The following is a 5,510-nucleotide window of genomic DNA, read 5'->3' as shown; positions in this document are numbered from 1 at the left end:
CGCAACCACGGCGCCCCGGGCGAGCGCCAGCGCCCCAACCCCGAAGTCCACGGACGAGCATCGCGCCAGCGACATGCTAACCCCTACTGGCAAACCTGCAGAGGCCACAACACCCCCAGGGAACGCTCGCGGCGACACTACTAAGGTCCCTGACCAGCGCCGCACCAACAGCATGCCACGCCCAACCTCCGCATCTTCAGCGACCGCCGAGCGACGAAAACCAACAGCAGCGCGTCTGCCGGACCGTCCGGGGTCCAAAATCCAGCCCTCCGTGCCACATGCCCTTACAACCTTCGAAAGAATCGGCATAGCAGCAACTGACTACAACACACACACAAAAAAAAAACAGGTAACGCGACCTCCTTCCCTGTTTCAATACAGTTTTTAAAGCTAAGAAAAATAACCGAAAAGCGCATACGTTCCGAATTGCACGTTTCCGCTCTTGCACCGGATTAGAATAAAACCTGCTACTACCGAACTCTCCCCGTCCAACATGAATAAGTGGAAACAGGTCCTCGATAAAGCATCTTTACAATTAACTGAAATAATCCTCTATCACTACGAAACTGCGGCCCATTCTCTCTGAAAGAAAGAGGAACTATTTAGTCAGGAACTAAGCAAAAAATAGTTGAACCTTTTAAGCAACTACGAATCTGAGATGGCCTCCGCCATATCCTGAACAAAAGACCGAAAGTTTAACCGAGATAAGATTTCGAACACTGGCCACACGCGTAAGAACCTAACAAGCTCCGGCACTAGTAACTGCCCCCACTCTGACAATACGACCGATAATGTCACTATGACTGTAATAAATGCTTCGACTACTGCACCCCAAACAGTTCAGTTAAACCCCTCCCCGTACTAATAATTTTCCCTCGCCTGCCGTCACAAAACAAAACCTTACCGGGAATGTAATGAACCTTTGAAGTATAAGCCTCTCCCCAGCTCAGATGAACGTCTTGTCAAATGACCTAAACTTTTGCCCGGCTAGTTGTGGTTTTGATGAATTTCAACTTTTTAAGGAATTAGATTACTTCGCCAGAAACATGAGGCTACGAGAATACTTCTACGATCAGCCCGCGACGGAAGAAGCCCGCCGAACCCTACCTAGCTATAAGCACTGGACCCCTCCGACACAGCGTGATAGTTGACTCGATATGTACATCAAAGCTGTCCAACGCGATGTGCGAAAAGCATACCAAGCCGCCGTGGTGGCTCAGTGGCTAAGGCGTTGCGCTGCTGAGCACGAGGTCGCGGGCTCGATTCCCTGCCGCGGCGGCCGCTTTTCTGATGGAGGCGAAAAGGAAAAACGCCCGTGTGTACGAGACTTCGGCGCACGATAAAGATCCCCAGGTGGTCAAAATTAATCCGGAGCCCTCCACTACGGCGCGCCTCATCGCCTGCGTGGCGTCGGCGCGTTAAACCCTACAATCAATCAAAGCATACCAAACACAAATTTCTTTCCACCACAACATGACTACCAACGAAAAGAAAGCCCTAGAGGAACTCGCAAGCTGTCCCGACATAATTATTAAACCTGCCGAGAAGGGAGGCGCAATCGTAGTCCTTCACAAAACCGACTATGTTAACGAGCAACTGTCAGTATCGACGTTCTGTAAAGCACTACCCAATGATCCCACTCAACACTATAGGCAAATTGTCAAAGATAAACTTGCAGAGCTTGTTAAAAATAAAACAATAAATGAAACCACGGCTCGTTCCCTGATCCCCTTAAGCCCAGTAGCCGGTAAATTCTATCTTCTCGCAAAGATTCACAAGGTGAACAACACAGGGCGCCACATTGTTTCTGGCATTGGCACTGTTACTGGAAACCTCTCGCGCTATGTGGATAAGCTCATTTGCGACATTCCGCCCAGCTTTCCCTCCTTCATTAAGGATACCAATGACTTTCTCTCAGACATCTCAAAAATTGAAATTCCTGATAACTGCCTTCTAGTCACCCTCGATGTTGCGTCACTGTATACTAACATCCCCCATGAAGATGGCATCGCCGCTGTATCCCTAGCGTATGAGCAGTCATCGTGCGACAAACCTATCGATTCTTCTGCTCTCCAAACCTTCCTTAGGCTTATTCTTGAAGTTAACGATTTTAAGTTCGACGGAGTTCATTACGTGCAAGTCAGCGGAACGTCAATGGGAACTCGAATCGGACCTAACTACGCCAATATCTTTATGGCTCACCTCGAATCAAACTTTCTTGACACACAAAATTTAAAGCCAATGTACTACAAAAGGTATATTGATGACATATTCATTATCTGGCAACACGGTGAGGCGGAGCTCCTCACCTTCATTGAGGCATTTAACCGAGCCCATCCTAGTATTTCCCTTGCTCATTCCTATTTGTAACACAGTGTAAACTTTTTGGACGTCACCGTTACTACCTTCCAAGGTCGGCTTCAAACTAAACTGTACAGAAAACCGACAGACACGCGGCAGTATTTGCACTTCCGAAGTAGCCATGTCAGACACTGCAAGACAGCAATACCTTACAGCCAAGCCCACCGATTTAGAAGAATTTGCTCAAACCAAGCCGACTTTGCCTCAAACGGTCGAGAACTCAAGACCACCCTCCTGAACAAAAAATACCCGGAAAAAGTTATCGATGACGCTATTGTGCGAGCCAGCCAATTAGACCGTAACGTAATCTGTAAGAAAAAAGCACCGAACGGGAACCCGCAAGAGAACTTATTTTTAACCCACTCATCCTCCGCTCCAAGAGTGTCAACCATACTAAAAAAAATTACAATATCCTAATGCAAAGTGACCGCTTAAACAGCATATTTCCCGAACCACCACGCCTTGTCTACCGGCGTAATAAGAATTTTGGTGACTTTCTTACTAACACTCGTATCAACCGACCGGCAACTACTGGCTGCATGCCCTGCAATAAAACCTGATGTAAAGTATGCCCACACATGACCACTACACAGCGCGCCAACAGCACTGCTTCAGACTACTACGTAAATATAAAAGGTAACTTTAACTGTTACTCCGCTAATGTCGTATATCTTCTAGAGTGCACTGTTTGTAGGCAACAATATATCGGCCAAACTGAAACGCCCTTCCGAATACGGTTGAATAATCACCGCTCTCATGCAAAAAGCTGCCCTTATTTGCCCCTGTCAAGGCATGTGAACAGTCCCGGGCATACATTTGAACATCTTAAAGCAACGATTTTAGAATCCGCCTTCATGACGCACCACGACCGCGAGGTTTGGAAATCTTACCGCAGTTAAAAATTTGGGTGAGCGACACTTGGGAATATTGAAAGTTACGGAAAACTAACGTGCTTATCCCTCGAATAAAATTGGCGGCTGCATAATTTTTATAAATATGTTAATTAATCCTACCCTAGAGTTTCCCATCAGAATTCGCAGAAACTCTTCTAATACAGCAGCTTTATTAGCCTAATGCGGGTCAACAATGCCATTTGTCCTGGGGAAGGAGGCCTCGTTCCCACCATAACTTAAGAATGTTTAACTCTTTGTGATCTATTTATGTTTACTCTTTTGTTACCCTACCTATTTCCTGTTCTATTACTAGCTTATGTGAAATGCTCTTTTGTGCCCCGTATCTATTCTTTTCATCCGCGGGGGGCACACCCATCTTCGCTTCCGCCCCAACCAGTCCTCCCTCCACTGAATACCTTACTGTATACTCTTTCTTTCTTTTGAAACCGCGGTTGTCCAGTTTTCCGCATTGTCTGAACTTGCAGCCCAAGCGACATACGTTGACCTGTCATGGTGCAACCTTGAACGCTGCTTTGTTAACACGACCCCTTTCTCTCTCTCGCTCCCCTCCCTTTCTTTTTTTTCCGTTTGGTTTGTTGTTGTAACATAGGCGTAGCCCGATTGTATGCATACTCTCCATTTCCGAAATATTTTCCGCTCCTTCTCACAGTTTTCTGCACAGCTACATAAGAAATGGGTTCCATATGTTTGCGACAGCAAAATCATGAAACTGTACTCTAATGAAGGCAAGTCCCGTTGCCGCTACGTACGTGAACCTTATTTGTTATTGTTCTTGCTGTGTATCCGACTCTTTACTTATACTATATATATATATATATATATATATATATATATATATAACGCAGAAATAAAGGTTGGCAGTCAAGTAAACCTCGGAAAGCAAAGGGGAGGTTGTGGTAGGTCATAGAAACAGATAAAAATTTTGGAAAGAAAGAAAGAAAGTGGAGAAAAAATGCTCGCCAGGTGGGATCTGAAACCATGACCTCCAGAATACTGGTCTGGTGCGACAACCACTACGATACCGGTGGGGCGATTTTCCCCTCCACTTTCTCAGGTATTTATCTTTAGGTATTTTTGTCTCCTGTGCTTTGCTGGTAGCCAGCGCCACTCGGACTACTCGGGGTGAATGGGGACCTCCTTTTTAACCCCCGGGCCGTGACTCGAGTGTCTACGACATGTCCAGAGTGCTCGACCAGCGTTGAACCCTCTTAAGCCTCCTATGGCACCACGACTGCCAGAACAGAGGCCCTCGCTGTGCATGTAGCGAATCAGAATAGGAAATGAGGGGCTCGCTGAAAATAACGAAGAAATAAGGTTTCGAAGTAAAAAAACCTCGGAAAGCAAAGGGGAGGTTCTGGTAGGTCATAGAAACAAATAAAGGATTTGGAAAAAAAGTGTGGAAAAAATGCCCGCCAGGTGGGATTCGAACCCACATTCTCCAGAATACTGGTCTGGTGCGATACCCACTACGCTACCAGCGGGGCGATTTTCCCCTCCACTTTCTAGGGTATTTACGTTTAGGTATTTTTGTTTCCTGTGCTTGGGGTGGTAGCCAGCGCCACTCGGACTCCTCGGGGTGAAGGGGACCTTCTTTTTAACCCGCGGACCGTGACTCGAGTGTCTATGACATGTCCTGAGTGCTCGACCAGCGTTGAACCCTCTTAGCCTCCTATGGCATCAAGACTGCCAGAACAGAGGTCCTCCCTATGCATGTAGGGAATCAGGATAGGAAATGACGGGCTCGTTGAAAATAACGCAGAAATAGGGGTTGGCAGTCAAGAAAACCTTAGAAAGCAAAGAGGGGGTTGTGGTAGGTCATAGAAACCGATAACGAATTTCGAAAGAAAGAAAGAAAGTGGGGAAAAAATGCCCGCCAGGTGGGATCCGAGCCCGCGACTTCCAGAATACCGGTCTGGTGCGATAACCACTACGCTACCGGCGTGGCGAGTTTCCCCTCCACTTTCTGGGGTATATATGTTTAGGTATTTTTGTTTCCTGTGCTTGGGAGTGTAGACAGCGCCACTCGGACTACTCGGGGTGAAGGGGACCTTTTTTTTAACCCGCGGGCCGTGACTCGAGTGTCTACGACATGTCCAGAATGCTCGACCAGCGTTGAACGGTCTTGATCCTCCTATGGCACCAAGACTGCCAGAACAGAGGCCCTCGCTATGCATGTAGCCAATCAGAATTGGAAATGACGGGCTCGTTGAAAATATCGCAGAAATAAGAGTTGGC

The 5,510-nt window shown here is 47.0% G+C and overlaps 1 non-coding gene across 1 annotated transcript; it reads right to left on the bottom strand.

Annotated features, from left to right (window-relative positions):
* Positions 1-4,683: 4,683 nt before the first annotated feature.
* On the bottom strand, positions 4,684-4,756 carry Trnat-agu (transfer RNA threonine (anticodon AGU)). The gene has a single exon. It is a non-coding gene; the product is annotated as a tRNA-Thr (tRNA).
* Between the last annotated feature and the right edge of the window lie 754 nt (positions 4,757-5,510).

Source organism: Haemaphysalis longicornis, unplaced genomic scaffold (assembly GCF_048455015.1).
Source record: "Haemaphysalis longicornis isolate Haplotype H1 unplaced genomic scaffold, Haemaphysalis longicornis Haplotype H1 scaffold_13, whole genome shotgun sequence".
In the NCBI taxonomy this organism is placed as follows: domain Eukaryota; kingdom Metazoa; phylum Arthropoda; class Arachnida; order Ixodida; family Ixodidae; genus Haemaphysalis; species Haemaphysalis longicornis.
The sequence above is the reverse complement of the archived record's forward strand: the minus strand, read 5'-3'. Positions and strand labels throughout refer to the sequence as shown.